The 27,171-nt window shown below is 43.1% G+C and overlaps 1 protein-coding gene across 1 annotated transcript in view; it reads right to left on the bottom strand.

The window, feature by feature from the left end:
* Nucleotides 1–27,171, bottom strand: part of LOC124805762 (synaptotagmin-11) — a 717,920-nt gene that overhangs the window by 544,361 nt on the left and 146,388 nt on the right. The window lies entirely within an intron of this gene.

Genomic DNA, 27,171 nt, shown 5'->3' with positions numbered 1-27,171 from the left:
AATGTTCGAGTACAGTATATGCTCCAAAATCCTACTGCAAATTGAAGTCAGTGATATGGGTCTGTAATTCAATGGGTTACTCCTATTTCCTTTCTCGAATATGGCCTGTGCTACTTTCCAGTCTTTAGGAACAGACCTTTCATCAAGCGAGCGGTTGTATATGATTGCTAAGAACGGCGCTATTGTGTCTGAATACGCCGAAAGGAACCTGATTGGTATACCATCTGGACCGGAAGACGTGCCTTTCTTAAATGCACTTTCTAGCCTACGTGGAACCTATTACATAGTTAATAGCTTTCTGCTCTACTACCTGGATGGATGTGGAACGTTGCAACGTATTATTCGTAATTACTACAAGGATCATTCAATAACTAAGCAGATAAATGGCTGAACAGAAAAATGGTTTATTAACAAAACAGCGATGTTTTTCTTCTATTTTTCCATGTCATCCCCGCCAACGTCTATGCATGTGTCCCAGCTACTTACTAGTCTTCTTCTCCCGTCAACGAAGAATTCTTTACCTCGACCTCCAAGCCGTTTCTGCACATTTTCCTTGGAAACTTCTTCCACGGGATCAAACGGACGAAAATCGAATGTAAAAGGTCAGGAGTGTAAGAAGGATGAACCAGAAGGTCCTAAAAAATTTTCCAATAGCTTCTAGCGTCATTTGTCATTCCTCATTGATAGGCGATTCGAGTTGCTTCTGATGCACGCTCTAACCCCCGGATGTCGGCCCAAATTAATGTACCCCAGTATAATCACGGGTAAAATTCCTGTCAAACATTGCATCTGCTGCGCTGCTGAAACGATTTTTGAGCTCACTGCAAATCAAAGTTCCTGAGGGACACAGGACTACTACTAACATTTCGAAATCTAAAACTTAACATGCCGACCCCATGAAGGTACGGGATAAAAGCCAGGATAAACAAGAAGAATAGGATAAGATGATGATGAAAAATTTCTACGGATCGACACATCATCATAAGTAAGACCTCAGACGTTACGATTACGTAAATATTAATCGAACAAATGACAAACAGCCTTCACAAGGTTACTAACTAAATTCCCTATATTAGGTGTTGCCTTCACTATGTATGTCTGTCCGATCCGATTATTACATTATTGAATAACCTCTGCAGTATAGTCGACCTCTATACTGAGGACCGATAGTCAGACGTAGTCTGACGAACTTCACAGAGAATCACGTAAGAGACAGAGAGAGAGAGAGAGAGAGATTATGAACTGTGTGTGTTGCTGAGCGATAACAACGACAAACAGGTATGACCTCTGTCGTAAACAGGCGACAGCTATTTCAGCTATTTACACGAGCCGCCCCGTGGCTTTGAGTTACTTCATGCGCAAATGATATCTCGCTGCGTCCATTGTTTGGACGTTGGGCAGTCGCAATCTGGCGTAAATACCACAGCTCCCTTCATATTCTCGTTCCGCTGCGCCCGCGCACGGTTAATGAACGCCAGTGGACATCCATGAAAGGAAGAGGCGTTTTCACCGTAATGACAGTTCTCAAAAGGAATTCCGCAGTATTGTTGTACCACATAACGAAAGAAGTGTAGTCTGAAGAGACTGGAGCGGTTGATTTGAAAATCTTGTCGAAACAAAGATTTCTTGACACAGGGTTCGAGTTGGTTATGAACGAGGAAGAAGAAAGAATTCGGCCTTGTACCTCTTCATGGAACCATAACAGCATTCGCTTGATGTAATTCAAGAAAATCATGAATACTCATGACAAGAATTCGCCTACCAGCATCTACACTCCTGGAAATTGAAATAAGAACACCGTGAATTCATTGTCCCAGGAAGGGGAAACTTTATTGACACATTCCTGGGGTCAGATACATCACATGATCACACTGACAGAACCACAGGCACATAGACACAGGCAACAGAGCATGCACAATGTCGGCACTAGTACAGTGTATATCCACCTTTCGCAGCAATGCAGGCTGCTATTCTCCCATGGAGACGATCGTAGAGATGCTGGATGTAGTCCTGTGGAACGGCTTGCCATGCCATTTCCACCTGGCGCCTCAGTTGGACTAGCGTTCGTGCTGGACGTGCAGACCGCGTGAGACGACGATTCATCCAGTCCCAAACATGCTCAATGGGGGACAGATCCGGAGATCTTGCTGGCCAGGGTAGTTGACTTACACCTTCTAGAGCACGTTGGGTGGTACGGGATACATGCGGACGTGCATTGTCCTGTTGGACCAGCAAGTTCCCTTGCCGGTCTAGGAATGGTAGAACGATGGGTTCGATGACGGTTTGGATGTACCGTGCACTATTCAGTGTCCCCTCGACGATCACCAGTGGTGTACGGCCAGTGTAGGAGATCGCTCCCCACACCGTGATGCCGGGTGTTGGCCCTGTGTGCCTCGGTCGTATGCAGTCCTGATTGTGGCGCTCACGTGCATGGCGCCAAACACGCATACGACCATCATTGGCACCAAGGTAGAAGCGACTCTCATCGCTGAAGACGACACGTCTCCATTCGTCCCTCCATTCACGCCTGTCGCGACACCACTGGAGGCGGGCTGCACGATGTTGGGGCGTGAGCGGAAGACGGCCTAACGGTGTGCGGGACCGTAGCCCAGCTTCATGGAGACGGTTGCGAATGGTCCTCGCCGATACCCCAGGAGCAACAGTGTACCTAATTTGCTGGGAAGTGGCGGTGCGGTCCCCTACGGCACTGCGTAGGATCCTACGGTCTTGGCGTGCATCCGTGCGTCGCTGCGGTCCGGTCCCAGGTCGACGGGCACGTGCATCTTCCGCCGACCACTGACGACAACATCGATGTACTGTGGAGACCTCACGCCCCACGTGTTGAGCAATTCGGCGGTACGTCCACCCGGCCTCCCGCATGCCCACTATACGCCCTCGCTCAAAGTCCGTCAACTGCACATACGGTTCACGTCCACGCTGTCGCGGCATGCTACCAGTGTTAAAGACTGCGATGGAGCTCCGTATGCCACGGCAAACTGGCTGACACTGACGGCGGTGGTGCACAAATGCTGCGCAGCTAGCGCCATTCGACGGCCAACACCGCGGTTCCTAGTGTGTCCGCTGTGCCGTGCGTGTGATCATTGCTTGTACAGCCCTCTCGCAGTGTCCGGAGCAAGTATGGTGGGTCTGACACACCGGTGTCAATGTGTTCTTTTTTCCATTTCCAGAAGTGTATATCTACGTGTGCACTCCGCAAATCACTCAAGTGCACTTCTTATTGAACTTTTTACTGAACCATGTATTATTGATTCTTCGCTTTCCATTCGCGTTCAGAGAGCGAGAAGGATGATTGCTTAGGCCTTAAGCGCATCTGTGTGTGTTCTAATTAGTCTAATCTTGTGTTCACTGTCGCTGTGGCAATGATGCGTACGGGGATGCAATATATTCCTAATTTCCTCACTTAATACAGATCCTTGAAACTTTATCAGTAATCTTTGTGATATTAGTTGATAGTGCATGTTCAATTACTAAAGCAAAGTTGATCGCGAACACACGGTTTGACCCTAATATGATTTATATTACGTAAAATCTATTTTTATAAATAATCCATGTTTAAAACAACAGTTCAACGTTGCTGACTGCTTGATGATTCCATAGATACCATACAATTCTTATGAAATTGTATTGTAGAATTATGTAAGAAGTACATATTTCGGAAGTTGCATCGAGATAATTCAGCACCTCATCATCATAAACTGAAGCTCTATAACAACTAAAAAATGGTTCAAATGACTCTGAGCACTATGGGACTTAACATCTGTGGTCATCAGGCCCCTAGAACTTAGAACTGAGCGCCTAGAACCGCTAGACTATAACAACTAAAGATAGTAATAGTATAATAGGTTCGATGTGGACCTGTTAATTTGGTTAATTCCAAATGGGTGGCACGTGTTAACGAAATATTGTTGTGACGTAGTATTGAAACTCAACTAAGCGACTGTTTTTCAAAGTAATGTTCACTCATCTGATGTCAGAGAGTGAGAGACACGCTACACACATACAATTGTAACCTAAGCGCATCAGGTGAATTAATTTTAATAAAATCTTAATTGTAATATTAAATTCTCCATAACTTCGGAAATATTGCACACTCGCAAAGTCTAAGAGAGAATATATTTTACTCATCATTTCACTATCGCTTCAAATCTCGTAAAAATTATATTTATTTTGTTTTCCGGCGATAGCAGATCGAGTTGAGGAAAGAATAGTTTAATAATCAAAGGACAAACTCTTACCATAAATCTAATGTAAAGTAGAATAATGCGAGCTATCAGTCAGCTTAGTTTAGCTACGAAGTACATGTTTATACTTGGTTTTGTGACCTTACGGCCTTTAAACAGGTGGTGCGTGTTTAGATATAGTTTTTAAGAGACGCCACAGGCACTTTAGGGCGAGAAAATGTAGGGATGGCTCGTTGTGGCTGATAATACCATTTCGTTTGTGATTGCCTTCCAGTGTTCGGTTGCTATCACTGGAAAAAACAAGGTCGATGCCTGTTGATATTGTGACTGTTTTTGTGAACTGTGTTTGCGTAGTAAATCTACTTCTATGGAGACATGTTTTGATTTATTACTTGGTACATCATTGTCAAAGAAATCCATATAAATGTGTAGGTGGCGTAATAGTATGGGGCTCAGAATTAAACTTTTTGCTGACGTCTAGTTTATCAAATGCCACAGCCTGAGCGGTACAGTTGGTGCCTGTCTTCAAGGTCTGCCATTTCAGTGTTTTCAGCGTCTCCATGACGCCTCCTGTCGAACAAATGAACCAAATCCATTCGTGCTGCCCTTCTTTGTGTTCGTTCAGTGTTTCCTGTTAGTCCTATTTGGCATGGGTCCAACACTCTTAAACAACATTCTAGGATGAGTCACACCAATTTTATATAAACACATATCTCCTTTATAGACTGACTGCATTTTTCCCGTATCCTACTAAGAAACTGAAGTCTGTCACCTACGACTGAATCTATGTAATCATTCCTTCCATATCCCTATAAATTGTCATACAGAGGTATTTGTAAACTGACACATTCTAACCGTTATTCATTAATGTTTAAGTCGCAGGACACTACATATTTGAGGTTTATTAAATGAAAAATTGTGTGTTTCTGAACGTTTAATATTCGTGCAATTTTGAAATCACATCAAGGCTGACTAAGTCACGCGATTCTGGTGATGCAACAATGGGTGAAAGTTTGAGCATATGTGAGTGTGTGTACCCTTGTGATTCCAGTTTATTTCTATTGCGAGGAGAGTAGAAAGGGACTGACCAGGTCCCAGTAGAGGTGCCCAACATGTTTTTCAATCACATGTATTACAGTTCTAATGAAACAGGTCGTGTTGGTTGCCCTGTACCTGATCCTTGAAAACAGAATTTTGTTTTGCATTTCATTCTATCACTTTCTTGGGGATATCCTAGCTGATTTTTCTAAGCCAAAGGCTTAAAGTTATTCCACTGAATTGCATCAGTCAGGTTCGCACTGATGCGTTTCATATATTATTACTGTTACAGCAATTTTTACCATATAACGACAGTATCGATTGGTAGATTGATTTTTATCGATGCGGCATTGACAATTTGCACACTAAATAGCAAACGGTGGCTGATAACGAGGGTGATTACGTCACTGGTAAAAAATAAAAAGTTATTAAAGATTTATCAGTTTGAATGTGATGTCAAAGAAAGACATTACTTTCAAGTTCCCTTAATAATGTTCTCACTTTCCATATTTGAAGTCCAATAGGCTTTCACGATTAATTCCCGTCATAGCCCTTTCAGACGATGTGGTTCCATTTGAAGCCACTTAGGATTTTCTCATTTCGTGTCATATGCACAATAGCTACATCCCACCTTTTACGTCTCCAGGTCTGCAGTACATTCTGCCCTGTCGCGACTGCATATGTTTCGAATATTAGTAATTAGACGATGAAAGGTAGGAACCATAGTTAGATGCAGTGCGCGACTATCTTTGTTTTCGAATTTTGATTGACTTTGTCCCTATAAGGCATGTTTTGCACATGAGTTAAGAACAGAAAACTGTCCTGATCAAATTTAGACTCTGTGTATTGCTACAATAATTAATCCATTTATTTTCATAATTACTATGGTGGTTCCTTTTGAAACCGCTGTGGCTCTAAGGGCAACATGAGTAACATGACAGAAATTTTGGCGTGCCTTTTGGAAGGTATTTCTTTTGATGCCCACTCAGGTGACAGTAGCAGTGAAAGAGAAGATGTGTTATCTGAAGACAGTAATCTCGATTTACGAACGAAAAAGTTCAGTGTTGCAGTACATTATTTCAGAAAGTGACAGCAAAGAACCATTAGCAAAAAAATGCAGTACTGTTGTTCCAGTCGAAAAACGTACAACAGAACCAAAGCTTCTACCAATGCATGGCACCTCAAGGAACTGTGTAGACTATAGCACAAAGAAGGAACATCACAGAATCAGATGGAAGTACGGTCTCTGTCTAATAGCTCTATGCCTAACTGAAGACAGGAACTGCGTTTTACCTTATCATCAAAAGCTAGGACATTTCATGCGCAGTGGCTCCATTTGAAACCATCCAGTATGTGTTCACTTAATATATGTAACACCTGATATTCACACTGTTCTGTCTCAGTCTATGTCTAATAATCTAATAAAAAAAAAGAAAATTCAAAAATTTAATTATTAATATTTCGAGTCTGAAAGGGACAGTCAGTGTTGTCCAAGGATTTTTTAAACTATATGTAGAAAGAAACAACAATCATTACTTACGTTTTCTGTCATTCAAGTGGTCGTTTCCGACGGAAAGTGAACACCTGAGCTCTCTCTACATGTCTGTGGCTTGGTCGAGGAATCAGCAGTTGCTACAGACCCAACTAAGTCTATGCTTCATATCCTCCACTGGACAGCAGGTCGGAGCACCCAGTCCTCCAAACGATACAACAAATATAGAGCTGTCCTGAGACCTCCCTCTACAAAGCTGTCTTCACCACACATGCTTTTACTCCCATAAAAACAGATGTGTACTTTGCGTTCGTGGTGACTACACTTTCGGAATATGTACTCCTGATAAATAGAGGTCCACAGCACCTAGTCATTGTATGGATCCTATGATACATGAGCTATTGACTGAAGCACTTACTTGGTTAACAGCAGGATCTGTAGACGACGCAAATGTAGCGTTGAAACTGGTCGCCTGAGTAAGAAATACTTTGAAAATACGTCTGTGGTTTTCCATTTCCATTACTTATCGATGGAAGGTTAGATCTGTGTCGATATGGGTTTTAATGCAGTACACTTCAAACGCTGCTATACACCAGGGGTAAGCGGATAACTGATAAGTAGTCTGTAATATCAATTGGTAATTTACTTTGAGGAGATGCGATGTACAAACTGTTCTATTACAGTCGGTCTGTCTGTCTATTTCTCCCTCGCTCTCTGTCTCTCTCTCTCTCTCTCTCACACACAGACACACACACACACACACACACACACACACACACACACACACAAGAATCCATAATTTTGTCGGGTTTAATCCCCTGCGCTGTGTTTGCTCCACGCGGCAGAGAGCGGGCGCAATGTTTGCCTGCAACGTTTGTCTTGCTGCTGCTCCGCACGAGGCGTTCGTTATGCTAATGCCTGCCACTTTGTATGTATGAATGTATATATGTGTGTATATTCCTACTGCTATACGTGTGTGCTTCTGCATATGTTGTCTACAGCCGTTGGGTTTATGCTGTACGCATTCTGCCCGCGCTTACTGCGTTTCAACACTGAAAACAACATCAGATTAATGAAATGGGTTGAAATAATCATTGTAATTTGAATGTAATTTGAAATTTAAGTGGAAAAAGCTCGAGAATAATGACTGAGTGCCTTGTGTACGTGTGCTGATGAGGTCAAACATAATGACCATTGCTCAACACGTCAATGCAGTCTCATCTGGTTTCGCGCACGTATCACTGTAAAGAAGATCTGCATTGAGGTGACAAAAGTCGTGCGATACCGCCTAATACTGCATCGGTGCTCCTTCTCCCCTCGGAGTGCAGTTACTCGACATGGCATGGACTCAACAAGTCGTTGGAAGTCCTCTGCAGAAATATTGAGTCATGCTGCCTCTACAGCTGTCCATAACTGTGAAGGAGTTGCCGGTGCAGGATTTTGCGCAGGAACTGACCTCTCGATTATGACCCATAAATGTTTGATGGGATTCATCTAGGGCGACCTGTGCAGCCATATCATTCACTCGAACTGTCCAGAATATTCTTCAAACCAGTCCCAAACAACTGTGACCTGGTCACATGGCGCGTAGTCATCCATAAAAATTCCATCGTCGTTTGGGAACATGCAGAGCATAAGTGGCCGTAAATGGTCTCCAGTTAGCCAAACATAATGATTTCAAATCTGTGATCGATTCAGATTGACCAGGGAACCCAGTTCATTCTGTGTAAACACAACCCACACTATTATGGAGCAACCACCAGCTTGCACAGTACCTTGTTGACAATTTAGATCCAGGGCTTCGTGGGGTCTGCGCCAAACCATCACAACAACTCTTAATAACGGAAGTCGGGACTCTTCTGGCTGGGCCACAGTTTTTCAGTCCTCTAGGGTCCAACCGATAATGTCACGAGCCCATGAGAGACGCTCCAGACGATTTCCGGTTGTCAGCAAAGTCACTCGCAACGGTCGTTTGCTGCCGTAGCCCATTAATGCAAAGTTTCGCAGCACTGTCCTAACGGATATGTTCGTTGTACGTCCCATATTGTTTTCTGCTGTTATTTCATACAGTATTGCTTGTCTGTTAGCACTGACAACGCTATGCAAACGCCGCTGCACTCGTTTGTCTTGTAAAGGCCGTCGTCCACTGCGTTGTCTGTGGTGACAGGTAATGCCTGGAATTTGGTATTCTCGACACTGACGCTGTGGATCTCGCAATATTGAATTTCCTAACGAATTCCGAAATGGAATGTCCGTTGTGTTTAGCTCCAACTACCATTCCGTGTCCAGAGTCTTAATTCCTGTCTCGCGGCCATAATCACGTCGGAAGCGTTTTCACATGACTAACCTAAGTACCAATGACAGCTCTGCCAATGCACTGCGTTTTGTACATTGTGTACGCGATACTACCGCCACCTGCAAATGTTCATATCGCTATCCCATGACTTTCGTCACGTCAGCGTAGACGCGGAGCGGAAACGAATAGGATATCATTCTAGCGAAGATACTGGCCACAAATAAGGAAACTGACCAACATAAGCCACTTTGACAAACGGCAGATTGCTACGATCCGACTCCTGGGAACAACCGTATCGTCAACGTCGAAGTTGTTCGACTGCTCGCGTGACAGTGCAGTGAATATCTACAGAAAGTGGTTAAAGGTCCGTAAAACCGCGAGTGATCGACGAGGTGTTGGACGTTCACGCCTCACCGCAGAACGTGAAGGTCGGAGTTTTTCACGCTTTCTAAAGCAGGATGGTGGCGATCTGAGGCGGGTCTGACGACAGAGTACAGTACTGTTGCAGGACAAGTGTTTTGGTGCACAATGTTGAATAGGGGCTCCGTAGTAGACGTCCCCTACGTGTTGCCATGTTGACTCAACGACATCGTCAATTACAGCATTTTCGGTGGAAACGGGTTGATCGAGATTCGACCGTAAATAAGAGGAAACGTGTCACCTGGTCGAGTGAATCTCGTTAAACCGAGACTGTCTCATTATACAGCCTGTATCGTAATTAATGGCGTAAACGCATACAGTTTAAAGTACACGATACTAGAAGCAAAACAGTCTCAGTAAACACAGGGTCGAAAATGCGTACCATGAGAGCTACGAGCAATTTTTTATCTTCGATACTGCGAAACAAATCTCTTCTACTGCAACTTCTTTGCTTTACATATTTTAGGGAGTGGTAGTATCTCATCCTAAAGCTTATTCCATTCCATGACGAACTGGTTGGTACACCAAGCGGTTTTCATAATTATACAGGGTGTATAATAATTAATGGCGTAAACGCATACAGTTGAAAGTACACGATACTAGAAGTAAAAAATTCTCAGTAAACATAGGGTCGAAAATGCATACCTTAGGAGCTACGAGCAATTTTTCATCTTCGATACTGTGAAACACATGTCTTCTACGGCAAGTTCTTTGCTTTCCATATTTTGGAACTGGTAGTATCGACCAAAACAATAAAAAAGTGCAGTAAACATGGGCTCTAAAACGCATACCTTAAAAGTTACGAGCACTTGATCATTAGAAGAGTTTTGTTTCAAAGTAGCAAAGATGAACAAGTGCTCGTAACTTTTAAGGTATGCGTATTAGAGCCCATGTTTACTGCACTTTTTCTTGTTTTGGTCGATACTGCCTGTTCCAAAATATGGAAAGCAAAGAACTTGCCGTAGAAGAGATTTGTTTCACAGTATCGAAGATGAAAAATTGCTCGTAGCTCCTAAGGTATGCATTTTCGACCGTATGTTTACTGAGACTTTTTTGCTTCTAGTAGCGTGTACTTTCAACTGTATACGTTTACGCCATTAATTATTATACGCCCTGTGTAATTATGAAAACCTCTTGGTGTACCAATCAGTTCGTCATGGAGTGGAATAAGCTTTAGGATGAGATTTATCTATGATATTGTATTAGTGACTGAAAATGAAAATACAATAAAGAAAATACTAAAGGAATTGACCGCCAGCTGTGGGAAATGTGGAATGAAAATAAATACGAAGAAAACTAAGGAAATGATTTTTATAAGGTAATCTAGGAAGATAAATATGAACATTTGTGATGAGTTAGTGGAACAAGGTAACTAAATTGTCAGTAACATGGCAGGTAATCAAGAAATGACAACAACGGTTGCTACAGCAAAACGAATGTTTTACAGGAAAAGGAGTATCTTCAGTTGTCCCTTAAATAAACAAGGGGGAATTTAAACTGGACTGGGGCAGCAGTGAGAATTTGGATCGAGCACGGATGTGTGCAGGGTAATCCGTCCAGGTATGTAAACTGCTGTGCCAGCGCACCTGCCTAGTAACCAGCAGACTAGGGTACAATTCCTGGCCTTGGTACAAATTTTCATTCGCCGCTTCAGTCTAACAATACATAGAAACATACTGTATGAGACCAGTAAAGTCTCAGATATTGTGTCACTTTATTTGTATAAGCACCTGCACCTGGGTTTCGGGCTGGATCCCGATTTACATTCGATGCTGAGGTGCTATTCCAGAACATGGAGAGCCTCTGCGATTCGTTCGTATGTAAGGCAGAATTTAAAGCAGACTGGGATGGCAGTGAGAATTTGGATCGAGCATGGAGGCGTGCCAGGGCAATCCGTGCAGTTGTGGGAACTGCTGTGCCAAGATGGCTTAGTGGCTAGCGCACCTGCCTAGTAACCAGGAGATCCACGTTCGATTCCCCGCAGTGGTACAAATTTCCACTAACCGCTTTAGTCTACATGTATAAAATCATATCTCTATGAGGACAGTAAAGTCGCTGAAATTGGGTCATTTCATTTACAAAGGTGAAGTGTTTTGTGTTGATTTTAGTCATATATGGCGCCGAAACATGCGCTCTGCGAATTAGGGAGGAGAAGTGTTTAGCGGCTTTTGAGATGTGCATCTGAAGAAGAATGTAAGGTGTGAAACATCGCCTGATTCGACTGCGTCCCATTATTTTTGCTGATGTTCATCTTATAAATTCCTATCAAGAAACTATCAATTCTGTTCAATTGCTCTTCCAAATCCTTTGCCGTTTCTGACTGGAATGCAGTGTCGTAGTTTGTTTGTTTAGCTATCACCCATAGCAAGCACAGAAATGTTCATTTTGAAAAAAAAACGCATTTTTCTTGCTGCATTGCAGCAGGAAAATAGCGGTTTTTTTATTTACAAAACAAAAATCTGAAAATTTTTATTTGCTCCCCACAACTTTAATTTAATTACCAAATTTTTCCTTGCTCAATGTACAGAGTAACATCTTGGAGCAGCTACAGCCCTTGCCTCACTCCCTTCTCAGCTACTGCTTCCCTTTCATCCCCTCACACTCTTGTAGCTGCAGTCTGCTTCCTGTGCAAGTTGCAGATAACCCTTCATGCCATGTATGTTATCTCTGCTACCTTCAAAGAGAGTAAGCCAGTGAACTTGTCAAAAGCTTTCTGTGAATCAACAAAAGCCATAAGCCCAGGTTTCGGTTTCTTCACTCTATGTTTTAAGATAACTCAACGTGTCAGTATTGGCTCACATGTTCCTACATTTCGCATTAACCCATTTTGGGACACTACCAAAGCTGGCGTCTGTCAGTGTTTCCATTCTTCTGTAGATAATTCGTGTAAATATTTTGCAGCCATGGCTTATACTGATGTTTTGCTGAGTCTCACGCATTTCGGCACATTACTTATATGCGATTAAAATTATTACAATCTTCTCGAAGACAGTTTTTTGCCTGTCTCCCATGCACTGCCTGACAAACAAAGTGAATCACACAGAAGAGGAGGAAGAAACGAAGTAAAAGTTCTGCGTTTGAGAGGGTATGTACGTCATTTCAGTAGTTATAAAACAGAGTCAAATTTACAAATATTTGGCTGTATGAGCCCATTTACCTATATGACGTTACACCCCATATGGCGTGGATGCTTCCACTGGATCGGTTACAAAAGGAATCATAAAGGCGTTGCACCCTCTCGTGAGGCAATCGGGCCGCCAACTGTTCTTGATATGCTGGTTGCTGGTCACACACATGTTGTATCGGGGACAGATCTCGGGATCTTGCTGGTCACTAGAGTACCTCAGTATCAGGCAGATAGTTCATAAGACAAATTTGCTGTATGTCGAAGAGCACTATCATTTTAAAGAATCGCACACTATACTGTCGCATGACACGTAACGCATGAGTCCATGATGTACCATTGTGCCATGAGAGTTCTCTCTATCAATACCAGCCGTGAACTAAAATTATACCTGATGGTTCCCCACACCATGACGCCACGAATTACATAGCTGTGCCTTTCCAAAACATTGGAAAAGTGGGACCTCTCCCCAGTTCGCCATCGATGGTCATCTGGGGTAATGCGGAACTGCGATTCATCACTGAAGATAGTGCTACGTCATGCATCAACATTCCATGCTTCGTGGCCACAGCACTATTCCAAACGTAGCCGTTTCTGTTGTGTCAACGACATCCTATGCATGGGACAGTAACTCCATAGTCCGGCAGTGGCTAGTCTCTGACGAATCGTATGGCATGCAACAGAAATTGCTGGGAGCCCATTAGTTGTTCTCGCATGGCAGGTGCAAATGGGAAGGAGTAACGATGTGTTTGGTTCACAATACCGAGATTGACCCTTGTGGAGTTCAGATATCGCCGACCGGAACCTTGAAGACCTGTCTGCCTGCCCTCACACTCCTCTGCGGTCCAAAACTGGGCCACTGTGACGTCTGACTGCCCCACAAATTTAGACAGTATACCATTCGACCAGCAGGCCAAGCGGAGACCCACAATGAGCCCCCTTTCAAACTATGATTGCTCTGTATGAGACGAGTACACAAGTTTTGCATATCCATCACAATGAGCACTCAACATCTGACGCTGTTCACTCACTTCCTATACCCTTTCAGGTCGCATAACAAAACAAAACACGAACGAAACCAATGCACTCTGGTGGTCGCTTTATCTGTCACAGCGAACTGCAGGTCGAACCATTTATGTACCGTCCGATAGTTTTTATGTGTTCGAAGTTACATTGACATCCTACCTCGTCTTGAGGGTGCTTCCCCTTTTCTGTCAGGAAAGCGTTGTTTCGTATCAGGTGGAATAACTGTCTCATGTAAGGTCGTTCCTACGGTCCCAAAAAATCTGAGGGAATCATTCATGCATATTCAAAGGTTTCGAGATTCAATGATCTGCAGTCAGATGAAAACCAAACGCCAGCCACAGAGCCACGGAATGGTTCCATTCAAAAGTAATCACCATACATGTTAAGACATTTATTAGACTCGGAGACGAGGCATCAATTAGTGTTTCGTAGAACGCGGTCGGCCGCTGACGGATGCTCAACCACACCTACTCTTATTCGACGCGCAAATCTCGAGGTGACGGCAAATCGAAAGACTTGCAGCCGGCGAACGGTATACCCGAATCGGGAGGCCCTAGTCACACGACATCTATTTACTTACTCTTGCGCTTCCTCCTCCGACTGAAAGCGAGGTCCACGCATATCTTTATTCAGGTTGCCAAACATGTGAAAATCAAATGCTGAAGGATCTGGATTATATGCAGGATATTCCAGTGTTTCCCAACCAAAGCGCTGAATCGGAGTCTTCGTCTGATTGGCAGAGTGAGGGCGGTCGGTATCATGAAACATGATGATTGCGTCCAACAGCATTCTCAGAGCTCAAGGACAAACGGCAAATCCAACATTGGAAACATCCCACATCTACCCTTCCAAAGCAATTCAAGCTGTTCACACAAGTTTCAGTAACGTTACAATGACCTCTTTCTTCGACTGCATGAGGCCTCAGCTCGTTGGGTTCCTCGAATGTGGAACAATAACCATGGTAGAGCCCTATGAAGACACTCTGTAGAAACTACTATGGAACATAAAGTCAAAATGCCGAGGAATGTTGTCGTACAGAGTCATCCTGTTGCATGATACACTACTGGTCATTAAAATTGCTACACCAAGAAGAAATGCAGATGATAAATGGGTATTTATTAGACAAATATATTATACTAGAACTGACATGTGATTAGACTTTCACGCAATTTGGGTGCATAGATCCTGAGGAATTAGTACCCAGAACAACCACCTCTGGCCGTTCAAAATGGTTCAAATGGCTCTGAGCACTATGGGACTTAACTGCTGTGGTCATCAGCCCCCTAGAACTTAGAACTACTTAAACCTAACTAACCTAACGACATCACACACATCCATGCCCGAGGCAGGATTCGAACCTGCGACCGTAGCGGTCGCGCGGTTCCAGACTGTAGCGCCTAGAACCGCTCGGCCACACCGGCCTCTGGCCGTAATAACGGCATTGATACGCCTGGGCATTGAATCAAACACAGCTTGGATGGTGTGTACAGGTACAGCTGCCCATGCAGCTTCAACACGATACCACAGTTCATCAAGAGTAGTGACTGGCGTGTTGTGACGAGCCAGTTGCTCTGCCACCATTGACCAGACGTTTTCAATTGGTGAGAGATCTTGAGAATGCCCTGGCCAGGGCAGCAATCGAACATTTTTTGTGTCCAGAAAGGCCCGTACAGGACCTGCAACAAGTGGTCATTCATTATCCTGCTGAAATGTATGCTTTCGCAAGTATGGAATGAAGGGTGGAGCCATGGGTCGTAACACATCTGAAACGTAACGTACACTGTTCAAAGTGCCGTCAATGCGAACAAGAGGTGACCGAGACGTGTAACCAATGGCACACCATACCATCACGCCCGGTGATACACCAGTATGGCGATGACGAATACACGCTTCCAATGTGCGTTCACCGCGATGTCGCCAAACATGGATGCGACCATCATGATGCTGTAACAGAAAAAATGACGTTTTGCCATTCGTGCACCCATGTTCGTCGTTGAGCACACCATTGCAGGCGCTTCTGTCTGTGATGCAGCGCCAAGGGTAACCGGAGCCATGGTCTCCATGTTGATAGTCCGTGCTGCTGGAAACGTCGTCGAACTGTTCGTGCAGATGGTTGTTGTCTTGGAAACGCCCCCATCTGTTGACTCAGGGATCGAGTCGTGGCTGCACGATCCGTTACAGCCATGCGGATAAGATGCGTCATCTCGACTGCTAGTGATACGAGGCCGTTGGGATCCAGCACGGCGTTCCGTATTACCCTCCTGAACCCATCGATTCCATATTCTGCTAACTGTCATTGGATCTCGACCAACGCGAGCAGCAATGTCGCGATACGATAAACCGCAATCGCGATAGACTACAATCCGACCTTTGTCAAAGTTGGAAACGTGATGCTACGCATTTCTTCTCCTTATACGAGGTATCACAACAACGTTTCACCAGGCAACGCCGGTCAACTGCTGTTTGTGTATGAGAAATCGGTAGGAAACTTTCCTCATGTCAGCACGTTGTAGGTGTCGCCACCGGCGCCAACCTTGTGTGAATGCATATCACAGCATCTTCCTCCTGTCGGTTCAATTCGCGGCTGTAGCACATCATCTTCGTGGTGTAGCAATTTCAATGGCCAGTAGTGTATGTCCTGCCCCCGCAGTACTAACCAGACGGAGTGTGTGCTTCAGCTAATAAGTTGGGAAACACTGCAACATCCTCCGTGCAGCCCGGATCTTTCACCGTGCGATTTTCACATCTTTGGCGACCTGATGAAAGACATCTATGGACGTCAGTTGCAGTCGGACGAGGAAGCGCAAGAGTGGGTGCAGTTGTGGATGCATCAAAGCCAGACAATGCTCCACGAAGCAGTAATTGATGGCCCGTGGGATAAATGTCTTAACGCGTGTGGTCATTACTTCTGAATGGAACCATTCCGTGATCCCGTTGTGACGGATGTTCTGGTTTTGTTTGACTGTCCCTTATATTACGCCTCTTCAGGGCACGTTCGATGTTACTTCCACGTGTGCTGAACATTCGCCGCCCACTGGACTGTGCTGGCCGCTGCGGTCGTCCACCATCCATCCATCTCCCTTGAGCCTCGGGGCAGCCACATTATGCTGCGCCCTCCGCTTGTTCCGGCAGCGGCCGCGTGCCAGCCGGTGATTAATTGATGGCACCACTCTGCCACCCTGCCACCCCGCCACCTCCCTCTGCCCCACCAGTGACAGCCACGCGATTAACGATGGACTAGACAGCTGTGCGCCGCGCCGCGGGGTGATGCAGAGTTCACGGCCACCTCACTGCCAGGTCTCCTCCAAAACTTTCTGACGCAGCCCCCACAAATAGACTCCAAGATGCACCGATTTTAACAAGCTTTGCCAGGGGAGCATTCCAAAGTAAGTTCTGTGAAAGAATTTTCAATCAAAGCGATTCCTTTGCAGATAAAAAAGAATCGGCGTCAAAGGAAATGACCAGAATCGTAAAACTGCCATAGGCTACTGAATCTGTTTAGTGTATTCATCTCTTGCTCTCACTCTACGATTTTTACCTTCCATGCTGTCCTCCAATACTAAATTGGTGATCTCTTGATGCCTCAGAATATGCCCTACCAACCGATCATTTCTTCTAGTCAAGTTGTGCCACAAATTTCTCTTCTCTCCAATTCTATTCAATAGCTCCTCATTAGTTGCGTGATCTACCCATCTAATCTTCAGCATTCTTCTGTAGCACCACATTTCGAAAGCTTCTCCTCTCTTCTTGTCTAAACTATTTATCGTCCACGTTTCACTTCCATACATGGCTACACTCCACACAAATACTTTCAGAAACGACTTCCTGACACTGAAATCTATACTCGATGTTAACAAATTTCTCTTCTTCAGAAATCCTATACTTGACATTGCTAGTCTTCATTTTATATCCTCTCTACTTCGACCATCATCAGCTATTTTGCTCCCCATATAGCAAAACTCATTTACTACTTTAAGTGTCTCATTTCCTAATCTAATCCCCTCAGCATCACCCGATTTAATTTGACTACATTCCATTATCCTCGTTTTTCTTTTGTTGATCTTCATCTTATATCCTCCTTTCAAGACAATGTCCATTCCGTTCAGCTGCTCTTCCAAGTCCTTTCCTGTCTCTGACAGAATTACAATGTCACCGGCGAACCTCAAAGTTTATATATCTGCTCCACGGATTTTAATTCCTACTCCAGTTTTTTCTTTTGTTTCCTTTACTGCTTGCTCAATATACAGATTGAATAACATCGGGGATAGGCTACAACCCTGTCTAACTCCCTTCCCAACCACTGCTTCCCTTTCCTGCCCTCGACTCTTATAACTGCCATCTGGTTTCCGTACAAATTGTAAATAGCCTTTCGCGCCCTGTATTTTACCCCTGCCACCTTCAGAATTTGAAAGAGAGTATTCCAGTCGACATTGTCGAAAGCTTTCTCTAAGTCGACAAATGCTAGAAACGTAGGTTTGCCTTTCCTTAATTTATTTCCTAAGATAAGTCGTAGGGTCAGTATTGCCTCACGTGTTCCAACATTTCCACGGAATCCAAACTGATCTTCCCGGAGGTCGGCTTCGACCAGTTTTTCCATTCGTCTGTGAAGAATTCGTGTTAGTATTTTGCAGCCGTGGCTTATTAAACTGATAGTTCGGTTTTTTTCACATCTGTCAACACCTGCTTTCTTTGGGATTGGAATTATTATATTCTTCTTGAAGTCTGAGGGTATTTCGCCTGTCTCATACATCTTGCTCACCAGATAGTAGAGTTTAAGGCTGTCAGTAGTTCTAATGGAATGTTGTCTACTCCCAGGGCCTTGTTTCGACTTAGGTCTTTCAGTGCTCTGTCAAACTCTTCACGCAGTATCGTATCTCCTATTTCACCTTCATCTACATTCTCTTCCATTTCTATAATATTGTCCTCAAGAACATCGCCCTGGGATCGACCATCTATATACACCTTCCACCTTTCTGCTTTCTCTTCTTTGCTTAGAACTGGGTTTCCACCTGGGCTCTTGATATTCATGCAAGTGGTTCTCTTTTCTCCAAAGGTCTCTTTAATTTTCCTGTAGGTAGTATCTATCTTACCCCTAGTGATATGTGCCTCTACATCCTTACATTTGTCCTCTAGCCATCCCTACTTAGCCATTTTCCACTTTCTCTTGATCTCATTTTTGAGACGTTTGTATTCCTTTTTGCCTGCTTCATTTACAGCATTTTTATAATTTCTCCTTTTATCAATTAAATTCAATATATCTTCTGTTACCTAAGGATTTCTATTAGCCCTCGTCTTTTTACCTACTTGATCCTCTGCTACCTTCACTATTTCGTCTCTCAAAGCGACCCATTCTTCTTGTACTGTATTTCTTTCCCCCAATCTTGTTAATCGTTCCCTAATGCCTATCAGACGTTAATTCATTTTGATCCCTTTGACTGTGTTTTCGATCAGTGCCTTACTAGGTTCTTTCAGAGAACAGTAGTTGTGAACTGTCTAGAAGATGAGTGAGGATTTGTGAAACACCATGTAATCTACAGAACATTTTTTGTTCTACATTGTTATCTTAGTGTGTTTCACTTAAAAATAATCAGCATGTATAGCAAAATTGAAACTGTCAATGTTTAATTCAGGTTTCATTCGAAAACTGTTGATTTGTAGCTTGAAACAGAGGGACATTGCAGTACAAATAAAAGAAAAAAATGCAGATTTCTCATATAGCGACAGAATTCGTAATTTCCTGAAAAAAGGTAAAATTAAAAAAAGAAAAACACAACATGAAAATGTAGCAAATATCACTTCAATACCGCGCCGAGCTTTTATAAAACGTGATTAAATTTTTCATAAAAGACTTTCGTGCTTATCAATAATAACAAGAAAATTTTGCCTTTGATTACAATGAAGAACGTTCTACTGAGTACAAAAGAACATAAATAAAATGGTTCAAATGGATCTGAGCACTATGGGACTTAACATCTGATGTCATCAGTCCCCTAGAACTTAGAACCACTTAAACGTAACTAACCTAAGGACATCACACACATCCACGCCCGAGGTAGGATTCGAACCTGCGACCGCAGCGGTCGCGCGGTTCCAGACTGAAGCGCCTAGAACGTTTTTATGTTTGTGCACGTAAACTGTACCTTCAGCAAAAGTAACTGCATTGGTTACGCAAAAATGCAGGATTTATGTGGTTAGCTAATTTTTATTATTTATAAAAAGCAATTTATGTTTTTTAAGGATGTAAAATACCCTATTAAAAACACAATGGACGAAAATTGAGCGACGTAAGGTTCTAATTACGTACAAAACAAAAAACGAGAAGTCATCAGCTCCCAGTTTCTCTATGACACGTTTACTTATGTTTCTTTCACTACAATGCTACCAATATTACCGTTAGTCCAACCACTTACTAGTCATTTATGTACTGTACCAAAAGTACCTAACCGTATATTTGGTACAGCGCATCTCTAGTAATGACACAGTATCCGTGTAATTCGAGGCAGAATCTAGGGAACACTCGAAAATAAGTAACTATTATGTATCCATGTTCAGAAAAAACAGAACACATTGAACGACTAGAGATAGGATGTTCACAGTCACAGGACATGTACCTTAGTATGTTATGCAGAAATGATTAGCATTCCAGTCACGTTGGCTCTGCGTGTGTCCTGTTGCCTAGTAGGCACCGGGTCAGCCATGGACCCTGATAACTTGTCCCATGCCTAATGCCATCGACACGTATAAGGCGCGAATGTCGTCCTGTGGTATAGTCATCTATGCTGCATTCACCTGTTTCCAAAGTTCATCTGTGGTGGTTGGCAATGGGTCTCAGCGATGCACCCGTCGTTCCGCCACAAAAATGGTTCAAATGGCTCTGAGCACTATGGGACTTAACATCTGAGGTCATCAGTCCCTAGAACTTAGAGCTACTTAAACCTAACTAACCTAAGGACATCACACACATCCATGCCCGAGGCAGGAATCGAACCTGCGACGGTAGCGGTCGCGCGGTTCCAGACTGAAGCGCCTAGAACCGCTCGGTCACTCTGGCCGGCCGTTCCACCACATTCCACACGTTTTCGATTGGCGACAAGTCTTGTCATCTGGCGGGCCACGCCATGTAACGCTGGAAATGCATATCCTCCTATTTCCATCTATTGCACTATAAATTTGTTTACCTTATTTTTGTTACCTGAATATGTGATATTTCTGTGTCTTTACATATTGTAATTGTTATACTATTTGTATATATATATTTATGCATTTATGTCGATGTATAATTGGTTTGTTTCGTAAATATTATTTGTATTTTTACGCTGGGTCTTGCCTAGGGAAAACTGCTATCGAACGATTACATCGATAGGTCGTGTGAAGACTCAAAGTGTGTAGGATCTTTGGTAGTGTTAACTCCGCCGCGTGGAGCGCGGGCAGAGCTGTGGGAGTCTGGCTGGAGTAGCGAGTGGAGCAGGTGTGTTGTGTGACGCTCCCGCGAGTTGCCGCGCTTTCGGGGTTTGGCAGCATGTAGATTGAAGTAGCTTTAGAAATGATTGTTGAGGTAGTCCAAGACTAACTGTATTTCGATGTGCTTCAGAAAGAAAGCTCACTATTAACTTCAGTCACTAAATTAACTTTCGATTTTCCGGGTTCATTAATTCTTTTGCTAAATTAAGTGTAGCGAAATTTATTACTTCAGACAAACTTTCAGTTTTCACACTACACGTGTCAACCTTCAGTTGCCACGCTTCTAGTGCTAATTATATGTGTAATAACCTTTCTTTTTCAGGTATTATAGTAATTGTCCATAGGACTGACGACCGTAATTTCCCCCAAATCCCAAATATCTAATTACCGCTAGTTAATTGTTAACGTAACGGCCGCACATTTACTTTCTTTATTAACTTTATCCCTATTTCAAAATTAATTTCCACCAGTTTCACTTGCATTTTTCCTTTCATTAAGATGTAACCCTTTCCTCCCTCTGTACCGACAGGTTAACTTCGGTGACGATTGCTTTTCCAAAATTCCCATTAGGTACACGCGGTTTCATTTTTCACTGTCATTAAGGTCGATAAGTGAGGGGGAGGTTACACGTGGCGACCTGGTGACAGGACGATCTTCAAATTTGAGGTTGTTCTGGACACGAATTTTGCATTGTACAAATCTCGTAACAAAGTACTGGTTACGAAATGGTCGATACGTCAGAGAGAATATTAGTGTGAGGAATCCTAATTAGATTTGAGATTTGGCATTTATATTGAAAAATATTAAAATGAGTGAAGGCAACAATTACCAAAATTTGGTAGGCTTGGATAAGGAACAATCGGTCGAACAGTGGGGAACGCGCACCGCGGTACCCATTGTTCAGGGACAGGCGGCTAGCATGAAAGACGCGACCGCCGAAACGCAACAAAGAGCAGAAACGGAATTCCACACTTTAGAAAATGTTTCGGAGTCGGAAGTGAAAATCAAATGCGAATCCCTTGATGACGAATACGGGGGGACAATTAAAGAGGAAGCCGCTACGGAAGTAAAACCGGTAGTTTCCGGGAATTTAACTGATTTATTGAATGTTTTGATTAACGAAATCAAGAGTCAAGCGGCCAAGCAAGAAGCTCAGTCTGAAAAAATTGAACGAAAGCTAGACAGTCACAACAAAGCTATTAATGTTGTTAACAACAATGTTGGAGTTGTTCACACAAAAGTTGATAAAATCAAAGAAGATATTGTTGTGATTAATAGCGAAATCGGTAATCTTAAACAGGAAATGATAGGCGTTCATGCGGAAATTGCGAGCATAAATACTCGTTTTTATTCCGAAATTAGCAGAATCGAGAAAAGTGTAGGAGAATCAGTTGCTCCGATCATCGAGAATAAGGTGACGGAACAAATTCAATTAGTGAAAAAAGAGGATCAAAAGAAGGTGGAAACTTTAAAGGCTTTAGTATCCGAAGTAGATACCAAAGTGACGAAGCAGGCTAATACCTGCGAAGAGAAAAAAAGGGAAGTAGAAACGCTTGCGACAACCACTTGCCAAGTAATTACGAGAGTGTCGGAATTAGAAAAGAAACTTGACGAAAAACGGAGCTATGTGCCAATCTATGCACATAGTTCGGAATTGTTGACGAAAGAGGAGCGGTTCGACCCCTTGAAAAAAGGCAGTATTTTCGCGACGGATTTCATTAAGAATTGTGAAAGAGTTTTACCCAGATCATGGACTAATGAGAGAAAAATTAATGCGGTTATTGATGTGTTGGCTGGTGATGCGAAGCGTTGGGGCTTAAACCTCAACATTACGGACCTGACTTTTGACGAATTTAAAAATTTGTTTCTGGCTGAATACTGGTCAGAGCAAAAACAGCAAAGTGTCTGGCACGAATTTGTCGTATCGAGGCCTTTCGATGCGAATTCGCGCGGCTCGATGAAGGAGTTTTGTGAGGGCTGGATCCGCAAGTTGGAATATTTGCGTGATCGCCGCACGGAATCCGAAATAGTCTGGGAACTCTACATGAAGCTTCCAGATGATACAAAACGCTACGTAGGAAGCAATTACAGGACAATCAATGATTTCCTGGAAAGAGTTGAGGACGAGGACAATTGGCGCAATAATCGTGACAATGGTAGAGGCCGTGGTAACAACAACGGGTACCACAGCAACCACAACAACGATAACCATGGGAATAATGCATACCGCAACCATGGCAGCAATAACAATAATGGTTCGGACCGTAATAACAATCGGTACAATGCAAATAATAACAGGAATGACGGAAACCAGTATCACACTAACGTGATACGGGCTTCACAGAATAGTAATAACGCCAGAGGGTGTAATCGGCCGCCTCAGCAGCATCCGGGGAGCGTATCTGCTGGGACGAGACAGGGAAACCATTAGCCGCGCCGGTGAGGGGCCGACCGGGCGTGGAGAAATTTTGGCGGCCCAATAACAGTAGAAAACCGAGGTGTCGTCGTTATGAAAATTCCGTATGGAATAATCAACGGCGGGAGAGTGTGCCAGTATTAGGAGAAAGGAGTGCGCCCACAAGTAGTAGATCAGCTGTACACACGGCAGTAGAAAATACATTCACTGTCAGTGAGAACAATTTAAGTAGTGTTCCGGAAATCGATTATAAAGTGGCAGCTGTAATACCCACAGCGGAACTGGAGATTGAGTTTAAGAATGATTCGCAAGTGTTGAAAGAAGATCAGATGTCGGATAAAACGTCCGTCATCGAGCGAGGAGATGCAGAGAGAAATGAGGTCTGGTTAAGGCAGTTCGGTCGCTTATACGACGAACTGAGAGATTATAGGGGCCTGTATGGGAGAAGTGTTTATGGGGAGCGCGTGCAGGATTTTCCGCGTCTCGTCCCGCAGGAAGATAGTGTTTGTGAAATGATAGAAAGTTCTGGCCCTAACCGGCAGACTTTACTAGAAATAGTTGATGTTAATGGGGAGCACGAGCAAGATTGGTCGTGTTTCGTCCCGCAAGAGTTGGATGTTGAAGTAGTAACGGAAAGTTCTGGCCCTAACCGGCAGACCTTACCGAAAGTTTCAGTGGTAGAAGTAGCCAACCCATCCGACGCAAACCTCCAGTTTAAACATTGCGAAAGTATTAAGGAGAAAGATTGCGAAAATTTTAGTGATAGCCGGACACGATTGGTAGAAAACCACGTAGATTACAGTGTGTATGAGGTTAGAGCTGACGTTATACGGTCAGACGATAACAGTGTGGGTTGCGCAGATCTAGAGGGAGTAATTGCAGATACTACTGGGCACATTACTCCAGGTAGATTGGCAGATGAGATCAATCTGGCTAAAGAGGAATCAACGAATGTGACAATTAGTGAATTGATAGCAAAGCAACACTCGCTAGTTGCCGAGTTACAGGAAAAGGTTTCGGTATTGGAGGCGAAGCTACAGACAAAGCCCCAGGACAAACGTGTTGAAATTAAAACTGTATGTGAACAGAGGCTGAAAAAGCCGCCAGATAAGCCGGATTTGGGATCAAAGCCGGATGGTTTTTTCTGGAATGACCTGGATATAGACGAGGATTTACTGTGGGAAAATAAAGAAACAATCGAGGACAAGTGTAGACGGGTAGTAGTGTCTGTTAATATGCACGACCTACAACTAAACGTGTTGATTGACACCGGTGCAGAATTGAGTGTTGTATCTGGGAAAATATTTGAGTTACTGAAAGATAGACCTGGCATCGTAGTTATGCCAGTAACAGGAGTGAAAATTATCGGTGCTACTGGGAAGGCCAGTAAACCGGTCACAAAACAGATTTTTGTCCACTTCGAGATATGTGGGGCACGATTTGAACAAGAGTTTGTAGTCGTGCCAGACTTGACTACGGAAGTAATTATCGGGTTAGATTGGCTATTAAAGTACCGTGCAGTGATTAATTGCGAAAGCAAAACCTTGACATGTACGTCACAAGATAAAACAATAGTATTTAGTTTTGACGAGGCAGGAGACGGTGTGCATAGGCAATACCAGCCTATACACATTGTAAACTGGCCGGATGCTATTGATGTAGGTATTAATTTGAACTACTGTAATGTGAGGAATCTCGGCATTGACAAAAGTGTAGAAAGTGAATTGGAAGAGATAATCAAATTCCCTCCACGGATTGACATTAGTATTGGTGTGAAAAAAGATCGTTTGCGAGAAGTAATGAAGCTAAAAGTCGATGCTGGCATACGTCGTCATGACGCTAAAGTGCGTTTTGCTAAGTTTGCAATCGGAGACTTAGTACTTGTAAAAGCTCATGAGAAATCGAGCGAGATAGACAATGAAATCTCTAAATTTAAGTTTGTTTATAATGGACCATATAAAGTCATTGGTATACCTCACGCAAATGCTTATTGCTTAGAGTATCCAAGCTCTGGAAAACTATTAGGTATACGGAACATTGTAGACCTGAAATTGTACCAACCTAGGATTGATTAATACCACAGAATGGGTAATTTGTACAGTATGTAAGATAGAGTGTAAGATTTAACGATTTGGTAGATTGCCATGCTTTTGACTGACCAAGGTCATTAAAGAAGTTGTAATTAATAAGTAATTAATTTTGATTAATCAATTTAATTTTAATCAATTTAATCTTGATCTAATCAACTGAAAAAACCAAGCTGCTAGTTTAAGTTTTCAGCTGAGTCACAGTAGATTAAGGAATGTAAATATGATTTTGTAACTTGCTGTAAGATTTAATGAATGTGTGTTTTATTAGTCATTGCCGATCTACTTAGACGCTGTTTTAAGTTTCAGGCTAGTACATGCGTGTGATGATGGACAGTGTTGAGTTATCCACTGTGATAGTATTAAGGGACTCCTTGAGATTACTCGGGAGTGAGTTTTTCCTAAATAATTCAGTGAAACGGATGTTCTGGAAATGCCGTTACACAGGCGAGTGAGATCAAGCGTGCCGCACAGGCGGGCGCAGCAATACTTGCGAGGCGAAGCCGCTGTCGGCTCTTGTGCCGCTGTCGGCATTCTTTGTACTTGCGAGTACGGAAGGCGGAATTGTTTTTCTTCCTGGACAGCTGAAAGAATTATACTGTCAATATTTATGGTTTTTTCGATCTGCTGAATATTATTTTCTTGTTTAGCATTACGTGGACTCTCATGGCGAGAGTATTAATTATGAAAAGGTTATATAAAATGTGTATTCTATGTAATTAATAATTAATTTGCGTATTTTGATCTACCTGTTTTTATGACCATGTACTCTGATTAATTTTGTAAATAGTATTCCATTTCTTGATAGTGTTACGGATTTTGACGATTTTGGAATAGCTAAACCATTTTCTATATTTTCTATGAATTTTAATATGTTGACAACCTGTTTTATTTTGATCAAGATGACAGAGTGGAATAAGATTAGGAGTGTCTCCACTCAATTATTACCGTCTAAAAATTGGTTTATGGTTAATTAGGCGAATGCTAAATTTTGTTGATGTTTTGAGCATATGCATTTCCGCTGTTTCTTTTTTGGGACATTTTCTGAGTCTGTTTAGGTTACACGAACATCCTCAGACACGTGTAACGCTGGAAATGCATATCCACCTATTTCCATCTATTGTACTATAAATTTGTTTACCTTATTTTTGTTACCTGAATATATGATATTTCTGTGTCTTTACATATTGTAATTGTTTTACTATTGTATATATATATTTATGCATTTATGTCGATGTATAATTGGTTTGTTTCGTAAATATTATTTGTATTTTTTCGCTGGGTCTTGCCTAGGGAAAACTGCTATCGAACGATTACATCGATGGGTCGTGTGAAGACTCAAAGTGTGTAGGATCTTTGGTAGTGTTAACTCTGCCGCGTGGGGCGCGGGCAGAGCTGTGGGAGTCTGGCTGGAGTAGCGAGTGGAGCAGGTGTGTTGTGTGACGCTCCCGCGAGTTGCCGCGCTTTCGGGGTTTGGCAGCATGTAATTGCGCTCGACTCGCGATGATAGTTTCTGACATGGTGTCGCGGACGGGAAGCGTTAGCTGGCGCACATCAAGAGCCCGTTTCGCCTGGTGACCGTGTCGAGAAGAAGGCGCGCCAACATCCA

The sequence above is a fragment of the Schistocerca piceifrons genome, chromosome 7 (assembly GCF_021461385.2).
Source record: "Schistocerca piceifrons isolate TAMUIC-IGC-003096 chromosome 7, iqSchPice1.1, whole genome shotgun sequence".
Taxonomy (NCBI): Eukaryota; Metazoa; Arthropoda; class Insecta; order Orthoptera; family Acrididae; genus Schistocerca; species Schistocerca piceifrons.
This window is presented reverse-complemented; position numbering and strand designations above follow the sequence as displayed.